The 15,245-nt window shown below is 38.2% G+C and overlaps 1 protein-coding gene across 50 annotated transcripts in view; it reads right to left on the minus strand.

The window, feature by feature from the left end:
• Nucleotides 1–3,484, minus strand: part of HNRNPC (heterogeneous nuclear ribonucleoprotein C) — a 56,179-nt gene extending 52,695 nt beyond the window's left edge. For 26 of the 50 annotated variants that reach the window (XM_045450296.1, XM_045450286.1, XM_045450278.1 and 23 more), the window contains exons 1-2: nucleotides 3,077–3,218; nucleotides 2,405–2,450 (exon numbers count right to left, since the gene is read on the minus strand). The gene's annotated coding sequence lies outside the window, so the exon portion shown is untranslated. Of the gene's footprint in view, nucleotides 1–2,404; nucleotides 2,451–3,076 lie in introns of all 50 variants that reach the window. The other 24 variants (XM_045450295.1, XM_045450285.1, XM_045450273.1 and 21 more) reach the window with 5 other exon arrangements.
• Between the last annotated feature and the right edge of the window lie 11,761 nt (nucleotides 3,485–15,245).

The raw sequence follows: 15,245 nt of genomic DNA on the forward strand, positions 1-15,245 counted from the left end.
GAGGCATGACAAGGAAGTTACTTTTATACTTGGACTGATGTGTTAAATTGTACAAACTACAGGGGTGTGTGGCTGGCGCAGTCAGAGGAGCATGTGACTCTCGATCTCGGGCCTGTGGGTTGAAAACACCACATTGGGTGTAGAGATTAAAAATAAAATCTTTTAAAAAAAATTACACAAACTATGAAAACAGAAGTTAATATGAAAAGCATTCACAATTCTGAAAGTCTTCCAAAATGTTATGTTAAATAGATGAGCTATCAACACATAAAAAAATAAATAAATAACTTTAGTGCCTAATTATACCTAGAGAATACTTTGTCCAACCTCTGGGAGGTTTGGATCCCTTCTTCTAAAGGACTATTCTCAAAGTGAGGGCTGCGAACCAGCACCAAGTGGCACTTATTAGAAATGTAAATTCTCAGGGCCCACACCAGACTTAATTAGAAACTCTGGTGGTGGAGAGCCTTGAAAACTATTTAAACTGTTCTTCCCCTCGCTAATTCTAATGTCAATTCACATTTAAGAACCACTATGAGAGCTTAACGGGTACCCCTTTAGGTATGAGCACTATAAAATAAATCTAAGATCATAACCTATCATAGTAATTGCACCAAGAGAATTAAAAAACTGTATAGTAATCCTTTTCCCCTTAACACATCCCAACTTTCTATTATCTAAGCAAATACATGCAGTTATACTACATCTGATAACTAATAGTACTAGCAGTTCTCACCAATTCTCTAACATATCTAATATGTACAAAATCATCATCTTCCCTGATCCCTATGAGTATACTTATTAAGCATGAGTAATGCACTCCAGATAATTAACAAAACTCTTTCAAGACAAAAAAAAAATGTTAGTAAGGTAGAAAACAATTACTAATATACAAAAACTGCTTTTAATAAAACCTTTTGTACACTTTTCAGCCTCCGTACAACAAATTACGAGTAGAAATCAGACATGAAAATAGGTAAGATGTCTAAGCCCCCTTGTTAAGTATAAAACTGAAAGCCATAAAGTTTAAATGATTTGCTAACGCAATAAAGAGGGTGGGGGAGATAGGGAATAAAGTCTAGTTCTCTTAACTATGTCACTCCCCAGTTAACACCTTAGACAATAACCACTTAATGTAATCTTTAATATTACAATAATGAACTATTTTGGATTTATACTTTTGTTCTTACAGCAGTCCATTCAAAACAAAGTCGCATGCTATATGAAACCCAGTGAAGACCTCATCACAAATAACAAGGAATGTTTAAATTCTCTACAGAAGAAAACAGCAACCACCACCAAGCATTCCCCTGCTACGGGCATGGGAAACACCAGAAGGTCAGGAGACCTGCAACTTAGTCACCCTTCTTAAACCCTTCCTCTTTAGCCATATGAAAATGCTACTAAATCCTACGAATCTAAAAACACCTCTAAAATTGTTTCAGACATGAATTCTGGGGTCAAATCTTTCCAGCTGGATACTAAAGTAATTGCTTCCTTGGTACATGCTGATCCTAAGAAACCCCATATTTCTAACACCTCAAGGCAAGAAAAGAGCCCTTCAATTAATTTCACTTCTTACCAATAACTGCTATTAAATATTAATTCTTCACATTTCTCTATTTGTCAACGACTTAACCAATCACTACCCTTATCTCATTTCTAACAGTTCTGCAGTGATAAACTTTAGTTTTAAGCCCATTTAATATACGTTTACATTTTTAATGGGCAATGCTTTTAATCCCTATTACAGTATCTACAGAGTGAGGGAATTAACAAATGCATCGTTATTCCTGGTAAAAGTACTTTTACCTTCTGTTTCCTGAAGGATGAATTTACCCTGCAGTATTGGTTTAAATTTTGTTTAGTAAGTTTTTGTAACACATCATAAAAAATAAAATCAACTAAATCTTCCCCTTCCCACAGTATTAAGACAAAGTGGTTTCTTGGATAAGTGAATGTGATACCTAGAAACCTATGTAATTTTTATAAATTTCGTGAACATTTTTAGTAAATTTCAGAATCTAAAAAGTAGGCACTATAATAGTTTCTTAATAAAAAAGATTTAGATATTTGGGAAAAATTATTGCCAGAATATTCTAAAAATCAAATTTTAAGTTTATTTTAGAATGTTAAATTAATAACAGCTGCAATTCTTGTAACTAATATTTTCCCCAAGTGCAGTTTGGAAATTTCCAGTTACCGCTAGTGGTTGCTGTAATTAGTTTCTTGTAAAGATTCAAATATAGTACTTTTAATACCTACTATTCCAATAGCTAGGTAAAGCCACTTGACTAACCAACCTAGTGGTCAAATTCCTTAGTTCCGCTACTGATTTAGTATGACCCTAGTAACCGACACTCTAGAGCCTCAGTTTCTGTCTGAGAAAGATAGTAGTACCTACCTCAAGCAAAGTTCCACTAACTTATATATTTCAAGTGATTTGTAACCTGCAGATAAAAAGTAAGCCAGCTTTAATTATTACTGTTAATATGCAAACGATCACAATTTTTAAAAAATACAATTGAAAATAACTACTTCGAGGTCCGCCATTGCTCAGAGAGGTGTAAAAAAGTAATCGGCAAAACGTTAAATCTATTGTTATATTTACTACTCATACCCTGCGGCACGCTCCAGAATTTAAAGGCTTGCGGTACAAGATTTACTCGGTAACCCTTACCCATCCCCCGCCCAATTTTTAAATTTAACAGGAGGCATCGACACTACAGGAACTTCCACTGCAATAAGAAGCATCTCGATCTTCCCTTTCATATCTCTCCTGGAGTCCTCATGGTCGTAGAAAATGAAAGGAAGCAGCCGTTAACACAGAAAGAGCGAAAAAGAAAAAGGACATTTCCCCTGCCGATCGTGGCCCAGAGGACACCGGGTTAAATCTACGCAAGGGCTGAGGCCTATAAAACTCTGTCCTGCATAAAACCTAATGGCCCAACGCAAATTGAATAAATGGGGGCCTAGTTACTCTACCGAGGGTAGGGTTCCCTCGTCTTCTCTCCCACACCCCTTCACGCTCCGGGAGGAACCCAGCGCCTGCCCTGCTTCCGCCCCCTCCACTTACCAGGAGGGGGGAGGGAGAAGGGATTCGATTCTGAATCTCCTACTCCCGAGTTCTACGTGGAAAAGCCAACTGCTGCTCGAGGTCGACAACGCGGCCGCAACCGCTCAGTCTTCGTCTCTTCACAAAATGGCCCCCGAGTCTCCTCTGCCGCCGAGACGAAGGCCTAGCCCCCGCCCCGCTCCCGAGAATCCTGCTATTGGCTGCGACTTTTCTCGCTCCCGCTTCTAATTAGACAGTTCTACTGCTCTTCACAACGCTGCCCAATCACAACCAGTAGTGGGTTAGACTATTCGGGAGAATTTCCACATGCGTGGGAGAAACTAGTTTGTAAATGGCTACTTTTCCTGTCATTTATCACCTGAGAAGTGCTTATTGGTCACTGTACCTGACGAAGCTCTGGGTGGAAACTCGTCTTTGTATCGCGCACCGCTTCACATCCGGGTATCCGGGAGGTCTGATTGGCGGCCGCATTCTCCTATCTCTGCTCCTTAGATCTCCAAGTGGAAGGCCCGCCCAGATCTCGGAATTCCCGCGGCTTGGGGGCGGGGAAGGATTGAGGGATTTTTTTAGATAGCAGGCTGGAAGGAACTGCCCTAGCCTCGGGTCAAGGAAAAAGGTGACGCACCTACTGAATCCTCCACCGAATGTGGGTAAAGAGAGGACTTTTCTTAGAGAGGAAAGGGAGCAATGAGGACCAGCCTGCCGAAAACAAACCAGCCCTGCAGTTTTTCCAACCCAAGTCCCTTCTCAGTTCTAGACCCGAATGTCAGCCCTTTCCTGGACAGCTCCACTTGTCAGCCTTGTCAAGCCTTGCTTCAGACAACCCATATCTCAGCCAAACCAACTAACTTCCTTATTCCTTTCCACTACAAAAAGTAAAGAAGTCCAAAGTGCTGGCCTGGAATACTAGGCCCACCCTCTGGCCTCAAGTCATCCTGCTGATACCCTAGTGCCAACCAAATTGGCTTATCCCTCCATCTCCCCTCACCATCCAAATCTGGTCCCTCAAGTCCCCTCATCCTGAAATGGCCTACCACCTACTCTCTGGGGTTACCGCCTGCCAGTCCCTCTGGTTATATTATAGCAGCCATGAACGCAATCAAAATAGCTCCAGCTCTACTAAGAATGGGGGAGATTTATTTACGCAGTTAAGGAAAGGAGGATGCAGAACACCTGATAATGTGATTTCATCTGTATCCATCTTAAGGGGTAAATGTATAAGTGAATGCAGTTTTATGCATTAGTTTTGAATTAATTCTGAATTGCAGAGAGATTCACAATGAAGCTAGCTGTTAACCTGTCAAATGACAAAACAATTTATTAACTAGCTTGATGTCTTTCCTTCAAGAGAAAACAATCTACGGATTGGGAGAATACGGTACCTCGCAAGCAATGTCTACCCGGGACGTTTGGGCAACAGCGACTTTTACGTAGCATTAGAAGAGGCAACTCAGAAACAGGATTGGGGTTGCATATCTGACCTTATTTAGAAAGGTCAAGGAAAAAGAAACAAGTTTAGAGGCCAGAGCTGGCTTGACGTTTGGGGATTGGCTAACAGGGTATATAGCGTTTCCGGTCAAGCAGAATTTATAGGGTACACCTGGAAGGAGGGACTCCATCTTGGATCTAGAAATTCATTTCAACATGCCCTTGGGGAGCAGACTTTATCTTTTTCAGTGGTATGCCTTGTTATACTGCTTGAGTTTTTTGGCTATATGCTTTTAAGCAAATTTGGAAACAATCTAAGCATGTAAAAAAACATACTCAATTATTAACATAGTTCTCTTCCTGGTGGGAGAATTACAGGCACTTTTTGTTTTATTTGTTGGGTTGTTTGTTTGTTTGTTTTACTTGTTCTTTTCTGTATTTTCCAAATTGTCAACTTTAAACAAGTAACCAGAGGAAAACATCCTACAAGTGCTTGAAGCCTCAGCTCAAGCTGAGGTTGCATTTGAAACTCTCTCATAGTGCTGTGGTTAATTTTACAGTCTTGTCCTGGATGGTAAGTTGTTTTGTTTTGTTTTGTTTTTCTTAATTTTTATTATTGAAGTATAATTGACAATGTATTCATTTCAGGTGCACAACCTAGAGATTTAACAGTGCCATACATTATGCTGTGCTCACCACCCACAATAAGTATAGTTACCAAACAATGTTTTTCCATTATGGTAGCCTGTATTCACTATGCTGTACTTTTCAAATCTCTGGCTTATTTGTTTTATAACTGGAAGTTTGTATCTCTTAATCCCATTCACCTGTTTCACCTATCCTACCTACTCCCTCCCCTCTGGCAATCACCAGTTCTCTGTATTTATCAGTCTCTTTCTATTTTTTATTTTTTAGATTCCACACATAAGTGCAATCCTATGATATTTGCCTTCTCTGTCTGATGTATTTCCCTTAGCATAATACTCTCTAGGCCCAGCCATGTTGTCGCAAATGACAAGATCTCATTCTTTTTAATGTCTTATAAATATTCCATTGTGTGTGTATATGCATACATATACCTTTATCCATTCATCTATTGAAGAACACTTAGGTTACTTCCATATCTTGGCCATTGTAAATAATGCTGCAATACACATAGGGGTGCATAGATCTTTTCCAATTAGTGTTTTTGTTTTCTCTGGATAAATAACCAGTAGTGAAATCACAAAAGTTTAATTTTTGAGAGAGAGAGAAAGAGAGAGAGAGAGAACATGCACACAAGTGGGGGAGGGGCAGAGAGAGAAAATCCCAAGCAGGTTCTTTACTGTCAGCACAAAGCAGAGTGCTACACAAGGCAAGGCTCAATCCCAGAATCCTTGAGATCTTGACCTGCCTTGACCAGGCACCCCAGGGGGTTTTCTTTTCTTCATATCCTCACCAACACTTACTTCTTGTCCTTTTGAAATTAGCCATTCTGACAAGTATGAAATGATATCTCATTGTGGTTTTGATTTGCATTTCTCTGATTAGTGTGTTGGACATCTTTTCATGTCCATTGGCCATCTGTATGTCTTCTTTGGAAAAATGTATATTTAGGTCCTCTGCCCAATTTTAATTGGATTTTTTTTTTTTAGTGTTGAGCTAAGTTCTTTTTTTTTTTGTTTTTTCTTAATTAAATAGACTCCATGGCCACCATGGGGCTTGAACTCAAGACCATGAGATCAAGAGTCACATGTTTGGGCGCCTGGGTGGCGCAGTCGGTTAAGCGTCCGACTTCAGCCAGGTCACGATCTCGCGGTCCGTGAGTTCGAGCCCCGCGTCGGGCTCTGGGCTGATGGCTCAGAGCCTGGAGCCTGTTTCCGATTCTGTGTCTCCCTCTCTCTCTGCCCCTCCCCCGTTCATGCTCTGTCTCTCTCTGTCCCAAAAATAAATAAACGTTGAAAAAAAAAAAAAAAAAGAGTCACATGTTCTATTGACTGAGCCAGCCAGGTACCCCTATAAGTTCTTTCTATATTTCAGATGTTAACTCCTTATTGGATATATATTGCACAAATATCTCCTCCCATTCAATAGGTTACCTCTTTTGCTGATGGTTTCCTTTGCTGTGCAAAAGTTTTTTATTTTGGTGTATAAATAGTTTACTTTTGCTTTTGTTTCCCTTGTCTGAGGAGACATTATCCATAAATATGTTGCTAAGGCCAGTGTCCAAGAGATTACTGCTTGTATTTTCCTTTAGGAGTTTTATGGTTTCAGGTCTCATGTTTAGGTCTTTAATCCATTTTTATTTTATTTTTGTGTATGGTATAAGGAAATGGCCCAGTTTCATTCTTTGGCACACTGCTGTCCAGTTTTCCCAGTACCGCTTTTTAAAGAGATGGTCCTTGTTAAAAACTGAGAACAAACTGAGGGTTGATGGGGGGTGGGAGGGAGGGGAGGGTGGGTGATGGGTATTGAGGAGGGCACCTTTTGGGATGAGCACTGGGTGTTGTATGGAAACCAATTGGACAATAAATTTCATAAAAAAAAAAAAAAGATGGTCTTTTTCCCATTGTATATTCTTGCCTCCTTTGTCATAGACTAATCAACCATATACGTGTGGGATCATTGTGGAATTTTCTATTCTGTTCCGTTGATCTGTGTGTCTGTTTTTATGCCAGTACTGTACTGTTGCAATTGCTATAGCTTTGTACTATATCTTGAAATCTGGGATAGTGATATCTCTAGTTTTGTTCTTAAGATTGCTTTGACTAGTTGGGGTTTTTTGTGGTTCCATACAAATTTTAGTATTATTTGTTCTAGGTCTATGAAAAATACTATTAGTATTTTGATAAGGATTGCATTACATCTATAGTTTGCTTTGGCTAGTTTGGACATTTTAATAATGGTAATTCTTCCAATCCATGATCATGGCATATCTTTCCACTTGTTTATGTCTTCAATTTCTTTCATCAATGTCTTACAGTTTTCAGAGTATAGGTCTTCCACCTCCTTGTGTAAGTTCATTCCTAGGTCTTTTATTCTTTTTGGTGCAATTGTAAATGGGATTGTTTTCTTAATTTCCTTTCTGCTAGTTCATTGTTAGTGTATAGAAATGCGACAGATTTCTGTATTTTTAACTTAGTATCCTGCAGCATCGCTGAATTTATTTGTTCTAACAGCTTTTTTGGTGGAGTCTTTAGGGTTTTCTCTATGTAGTATCATGTCATCTGCAAATAGGGACAGTTTTATTTCTTCCTTACAAATTTGGATGCCTTTTAGCTCTTGTCTGATTGTCACAGCTAGGACTCCAGTATAATGTTGAATAAAAGTGGTGAGAATTGATATTCTTTAATTTTTTTTAACATTTATTTATTTTTGAGACAGAGAGCATGAACAGGGGAGGGTAGGAGAGAGAGGGAGACACAGAATCAGAAACAGGCTCCAGGCTCTGAGCTGTCAGCACAGAGCCCGATGCGGGGCTCAAACCCACAGACCGCGAGATCATGACCTGAGCCAAAGTCGGACACTTAACCGGCTGAGCCACCCAGGTGCCCCAAGAATTGATATTCTTGTCTTGTTCCTAATCTTAGAGGAAAAGCTTTCAATTTTTCAGCATCAAATATGATGTTAGCTCTGGTTTTGTCATAGATGTCCTTTATGATGTTAGCTATGGTTTCGTCATATATGTCCTTTATTATATTTAGGTATGCTCCCTCTAAATCCATTTTGTTGAGAATTTTTTGTCGTGAATGGATGTTGAATTTTGTCAAATGCTTTTTCTGCATCTACTGAGATGATCATATGGTTTTAATCCTTCATGTTGTTATAGTGATGTATCACGTTGATTGATTTGTGGATGTTGCACCATCCTTGTGCCCACAGTCCTACTTGATTGTGGTGAATGATTTTTTTTTAATGTATGGTTGAATTTGGATTGCTAATATTTTGTGGATGATTTTTGCATCTATGTTCATCAGGGATATTGGCCTGTATTTTTTTTTTTTTTTTCTTTTGTGGTGTCTTTCTCTGGTTTTGGTCTCAGGGTAATGCTGGCTTGAGTTTGCAAGTTTTCCTTCCTCTTCTATTTTTTTTTTTTTTTTTTTTTGGAATAGCTTGAGAAAAATAGGTATTAACTCTTCTTTAAACATTTTGTAGAATTCACCTGTGAAGCCCCCGGGTCAGGGACATTTGGTTTTGAGGAGGGTTTTGTTTTGTTTATTTTTTGTGAGAGAGAGCACGGGAGGAAGGGGGGAAAGAAAGAGAGGGAGAGAGAGAGGGAGAGAGAGAGAGAGAGAGAGAGAGAATATGAGAGAGAATATGAGAGAGAATCCCAAGCAGGCTCCACGCTGTCAGCACAGAGCCCAATGTGGGACTCAAACTCACAAGCCATGAGATCATGCCTGAGCTGAAATTGAGTCAGATACTTAACTGAGCCACCCAGGGGCCTCTGGGGAGGTTTTTGAATACTGACTCAATTTCATTACTAGTAATCAGTCTGCCCAGATTTCCTATTTTTTCCTGATTCAGTTTTGCAAAATTATATATTTTAAGGAATTTATCTGTTTCTTCTAGGTTGTACAATTTTTTGCATATAAGTTTTTGTAGTATTCGCTGTAATCCTTTGTTGTTCTTTGATGTTGGTTGTTGCTTCTTCTCTTTCATTTCTGATTTTATTTGAGTTCTTTTTTTTTTTCTTGAAAAAAAAGTTTTCTTTTTTTCCTGGCTGTTTGAAAAGATAAACAAAATTGATAAAGAACCAGCTTTTGGTTTCATTGCTTTTTTTTTTTTTTTTCAGTCTCTATTTCATTTCCACCTTGATCTTTACTATTTCCTTCCTTTTATTAACTTTGGGCTTTGTTTTTGGATGGTAAGTGTTTTTTTTTGATAGCAGAGTTTCATATTACTCTCTGGATTCCCCTGGCTTACTGCATATTCCAGGATCTTACACAAAGTGTATTTGAAATTTGTGTTAATCAGTAACTTTATCAGGAGAAATTGTTATTTTCCCAGGACATACAGGTAGACTGTCTTTTCTTCATTATATATTTTATATAGCATTTACTCAGAGGGATCCAGAGGCTGTGAGGCTTCCTTGGTCTGCAATGCATGTAACTATTGATTTAAGTAAATAAAAATAATCACTGTTTAAAACGCAACAACAGTCCCTGATGGAATCACCTGTGCTATGCCCACACTACCAAAGTGAAACTTAATACTTTACCTAACTGCAGTTTGATTCTCTTCCAGGAGTGTAATCTTAACCAGTCCCTCTGAAATTTCCTGATCAGCACCAGTGAGGTAATCTGCCTGATAGACCCTTTTGTCCTCCATAGGAAGGTGACCTTGTCTGAAATAATCCTCCTCCCCCCCCCCCATTTACGTCTTCCTTATCTCACCCTCTCTCTGCCTTTGAAAACCTTTCCTTCCTATAATTCTTTGGAGCTCCTTTCTATTTGCTAGATATGGTGCTGCCTGATTCATGAGTCATTGAATGAAGTCAATTAGATCTTCAAATTTACTCAATTGAATTTTGTTTTTTCACAACACTAACATGTTTTATTACTCATTGTTCTCATAGAATAAATACATCCATAAAATGTTAACAAAACCTACTTATTTTCATTTTACCAGAAATCTGCTTTAGTGCATTATCTTTATTATGACCTACTTATTAACCACTGTATTTGATGCAAGAGAAGTACTTAAGAGACCATTTATGTTTTCAAGGAGTTCATCCCTTTGCTAGGTGGGGTAGAGTTAGAAAATACAGGAAGAATTGACAACCAGTCCCTCCATCAAGTAACTTAGAATTTACTAACGGTGAGAAAACAATGCAAAAATAGCATAATACAAGACAAACTACTAAGCACTATGCTGAAGACACATATTTATGACTCTGGTTTTAAAGCTTTGTAAAGCTAGGTAGGCGAGATGAAAAGTAGGAAGCGCCCTTGATCTCTTCTGCTTACTCTAAACACCTTATAGTTCTAAAGTTGAATGCTTCTGTTGGTAGTGGTGTATAGTAGAAAGCAAGCCAGGAGCCAGACTCCAGTAGTGGAGGAAGAGTTGGGGAAGAGGTAAGGAAACAAAGTAGTAACTCCTTACCTTGGGCTAAAGAGAAAACAAAACTGAACTTTTTTTTTTTTTTTTTTTTTTTTTTTGGTTTATTTACTTTTGAGAGAGACAGAGTACAAGCAGGGGAGGGGCAGAGAAAGAGAGGGAGACACAGAACCTGAAGCAGGCCCCAGGCTCTGAACAGAGCCTGACACGGGGGTCAAACCCAGGAGCCATGAGATCATGACCTGAACTGAAGTTGGACAGTTAACTGAGTGAGCCACCCAGGTGCCCCTGAACTTTCGTTTTCCATTCAAGAAGTAATTCTCTTTGAGGAAGGCTTCATGTGGCTTGGAGTTATTATCAGAGTAATATATCCCCTGCAACCGTCCCACCTCCCAGTTCCAAGCCACCTGCCAAGAAGAAGGAGGAGAAAGGAAAAGCAGCAACATCTGTGAAATGCCTAATTTACTTTTTACCTAAGTAATTAGCTGAATGTTGTACTCTATGTCTATCATATTACATACCCTCGTTGTACTTCTCTACCTTATTATATTCAACAAGTCAAACAGGAATTTACTAGTCAATCATCATTGCTTCTCTTCCTCTGCATCCTCCATCATCCAAGGTTGTCATAAGCATTTCCCACTGGAGACTGAGGACATGGTCTCTGAAGAATCCAGACAAAGCATTTAATTTAAACTTCACAGAGGGGTGCCTTGGTGGCTCAGTTGGTTGAGACTTCACCTCAGGTTCATGGTTTAGAGCCCTGTGTCAGGCTCTGTGCTGACAGCTCAAAGCCTGGAGCCTGCTTTGGATTCTGTGTCTCCCTCTCTTTCTGCTCCTCCCCCATTCATGCTCTTTCTGTCTCTCAAAAATAACCATTTAAAAAAAAAGTTTAAACTTCCAGAGCTCCCTGATTTACCTAACACTACTTTATAATTCTTTACACTAATTTGGAAACCTTTCTGACTGTTCACAGTGTATCTTATACAGGCAACTTTAGTCTATATGAAAAATAAATATGATAAAGATATTACACATCACTTTCAAGACCCTTCCTCTTTGGCTGCATTCTGTTTCTCCCACATTGAATCTGTCCCCCAAGCTCATTCTGCAAATTACTGTCATGGTAATCATCTAAAAGCATTTGCTTTTTTTGTGTGACTCCCACACTAAAATCCTATAATAGCTCTCTATTTCAGTCCTACATTTTCATTGTTTCATTCACAGCTCTTCCCTGACTGAGCCCGCCTTACCTGTCAATGTTATCCCCTCCACAAGACCCTATGCCTAGGCAGCCCCTGCAGTCATTTTTCTCCAACAGGCCACATGGCCATTCTCTTTCCCCATAGTCCCAACTATTTTTTTTTAACTTTGTAATTTAACTTTATTTTTTATTTTTTAAAATTTACATCCGAATTAGTATATAGTGCAGCAATGATTTCAGTAGATTCTTTAATGCTCCTTACCCATTTAGCCCATCCCCCCTCCCACAACCCCTCCTGCAACCCTCAGTTTGTTCCCCATATTTATGAGTCTGTTTTGTTTTGTCCCCCTTCCCTGTTTTTATATTATTTTTGTTTCCCTTCCCTTATGTTCATCTGTTTTGTCTCTTAGAATCCTCATATGAGTGAAGTCCTATGATTTTTGTCTTTCTCTGACTAATTTCACTTAGCATAATACCCTCCAGTTGCATCCACATAGTTGCCCAACTATTTTTTAAAACAGAACTCAAGTCCCAATTAATGCTTTTAAAGAATATATGATGATTGATTCAATTGCTTATTCAATCAACCAGTACTTCATGTATTTTTAAAGTGTTTTCTGTGTTCAATGTATTGACATCACAAAACCAGATATAACATAGTTTTAGTCCTCAAGCCTTGTACCCCTACTCAAACTCATTTCAGTTATTATTTACCCCATAACAAGATAGCACTCTTTTGTTGTGTAATTCTTTTATTAATGGACCTCATTTTGTACTTGGTATGTATGTGTGAATCACAAAATTTTATAGATTGATGGCTTGACTATCTGTCATAGCATCTTGTCATATATATTTCTGTTTTCATTGCAAATGCCTTTGGCCGTGGGTAAAATCATACTAAGGGAATTTGGAATATAGACTCCAGTGAATAGATTATTGATGATCTGGCTTCTGAATTCTACAAAAAAGACTTCATGCATGCTGATAAAATTATTGGTCACTTTAGTTGGATATATGCCTTCTTAAGGCTTCCAGTGTTTTCTCCCCTATCTTATTATTTTAAAGCTTTTCATATGGAAATAAGCTTTTTTCTTTTTTCTAAGAATATGTAATTTTTGTAAAACTTTAAAATACAGAAAAAGTTAAAGTTTCTATTTGATCCATCCTCTAAAAGCATCCATTCCTAATTATTTGGTATGTCTCTGTACAGATTAAAGAAAATGTATGTATGAATTTATTTTTACCTAAATATTATCATAATCTGTAATCAAGGACTTGTTTTTATCCTTTTTTAAAATGTATTAATGCTTTATTTATTTATTTATTTATTTATTTATTTATTTATTTATTTATTTATTTTGAGAGAGAGAGAAAGAAAGAAATCCCAAGCAGGCTCCACGCTTTCAGCACAGAGCCCAATGTGGAGCTTGAACTCACAAAACTATCATGACCTGAGCTGAAACCAAGTCAGACGGTTAACTGACTGAGCCACCCAGGCACCCTCACCTTTTTTCTTAACAGGCAAAACCCTGAGCTTAAAAATAAAATAAACAAGGAAAAATGTTTACTCATAAAGCTTGAAAAAGTTAGATTAAAGAAATTTTGAATCATTACATCCACTTTAGTGTTTTTGAGGTTGAGTAGCATTTGGTTTTGAGTGTCATTGGCCAACTTAAAATAATAAAAGATAACTTTTATTGAACAGATACCATGTGTCAAGTACTTTTCTAAGTGTTTTACACAAATTAATTCATTTGGTGATTTTCTTATCCCCAGTTTTTTTATTTTTTAATGTTTGTTTATTTTTGAGAGAGGGAGAGGAGGAGGAGGAGGAGAGAGAGAGAGAGAGAGAGAGAGAGAGAGAGAGAGAGAAGGCGTGGGGGAGGGGCAAAGAGAGGGAGACAGATCTGAAGCAGGCTCCAGGCTCTGCACAGAGCAGAGCCCGCCGCAGGGCTTGAACTCATGAACCACGAGAACTCATGAACCATGAGCTACTGACCTGAGCCAAAGTCAGACGCTTAACTGACTGAGCCGCTCAGGTACCCCTTCTTTAAAAAAAAAATAATAATGTTTATTTATTTTTGAGAGAGAGAGAGAGACAGTGTGTGAGGGAGGGGCAGAGAGACAAGGAGACACAGAATCCAAAGCAGGCCCCAGGCTCTGAGCTGTCACTACAGAGCCCAACTTGGGGCTCGAACTCATGAGCTGTGAGATCATGACCTGAACCCAGGTGCACCATCTCATCCCTGTTTTAAAGATGAGGAAACTAAAGAGAGGTTATGTAATTTGCCTAAGGTGGCACTGCCAGTTTTTGTTGGAACTAAGATTCTGATGCTAGCAAGTCTGATTCTTGAGTGTGTGCATACAACCATTATACAGTTATTCATAGTTTGCCAAGGTGGAAAAATCCTATCCATTTATTCAACAAATGTTTATGAAGTACATGCTATGTAATAAGCATTGTGCCAAGTACTATGCCAGGTCATAAGAACACAGAAATAAATAAATAGCTGTGGTTCCTGACCTACGGAACAGAGTCAAGTGTTACGTGAATAATTAATTACTTATAGTAAATTGTATTAAGTGCTACTAAAGATAAGTATGGAGTGCTTTGGAACCTGTGTAATATAGGCCCTTCGCCTCTTCAAGGAGATATTGTGAAAATATTTTCACTTAAAAAACTTCCTTAAAAAAAAAATTTATATTTCTTTTTTTCCTCAATTTGTTTTTTTCCCCTCCTACCAAATGTTTTTCTCCATCTTTTCCTTTGTCGTCTTTGCTCCTCTTGTAATTTTCATCCAGCAATGACCTGAATCTGGTTTCTTGTAGGTTAAGCCTTCTTTAAACACACTCACCATCTGTTCTCCTTCTGGCTCTGAAGCACAAGATTTTATCCTCTGGTAATGTTTCATTAGGCTAATCTTTATACAGCGTACAGAGTACATTTCAGTTGACAAGCCTTACATTTCATCATTAGTACTTCTTTTACTATTAAAGTAGAAATTAACCTTGTGAGCACCCATCAAAATGTTATAAAAATACCATGTGAACTGGCCCACATCCTTTCAGTTATGAAATTATATTTTACATAGTAATTATCCTTCACACTACTGACCACTTTAAAGTTTACCCAGGGATTTTTTAAAACACAGTTTGAGAGATGTCTCTTAATGCCCAAGGAAAGTTTCCAATAGAATGTGTACTCTTATCTTTGAGTACTACCTATTCCACAACTCCACCCCCAGAATCCTGCCATTTTCATCATTTCCATTTATGCTCAGATGCCTAAAATCTCAGAACACACTCCCCTGCTCACTTCTTCATTGTCCAAAGAACCCTGACTGCTGCTCTTTTCTAAAGAGTGGTGAAAATAGAATAGTAGGAGTTAAAAAATGGTAAATTTTAGAAATTAAAAAATGCTGAATTTGGGATTATATCTATATCTATCTATCTATCTATCTATCTATCTATATATATATATATATCATAAAGGTAGCA

Source organism: Leopardus geoffroyi, chromosome B3 (genome assembly GCF_018350155.1).
Source record: "Leopardus geoffroyi isolate Oge1 chromosome B3, O.geoffroyi_Oge1_pat1.0, whole genome shotgun sequence".
NCBI classification, from domain to species: Eukaryota; Metazoa; Chordata; class Mammalia; order Carnivora; family Felidae; genus Leopardus; species Leopardus geoffroyi.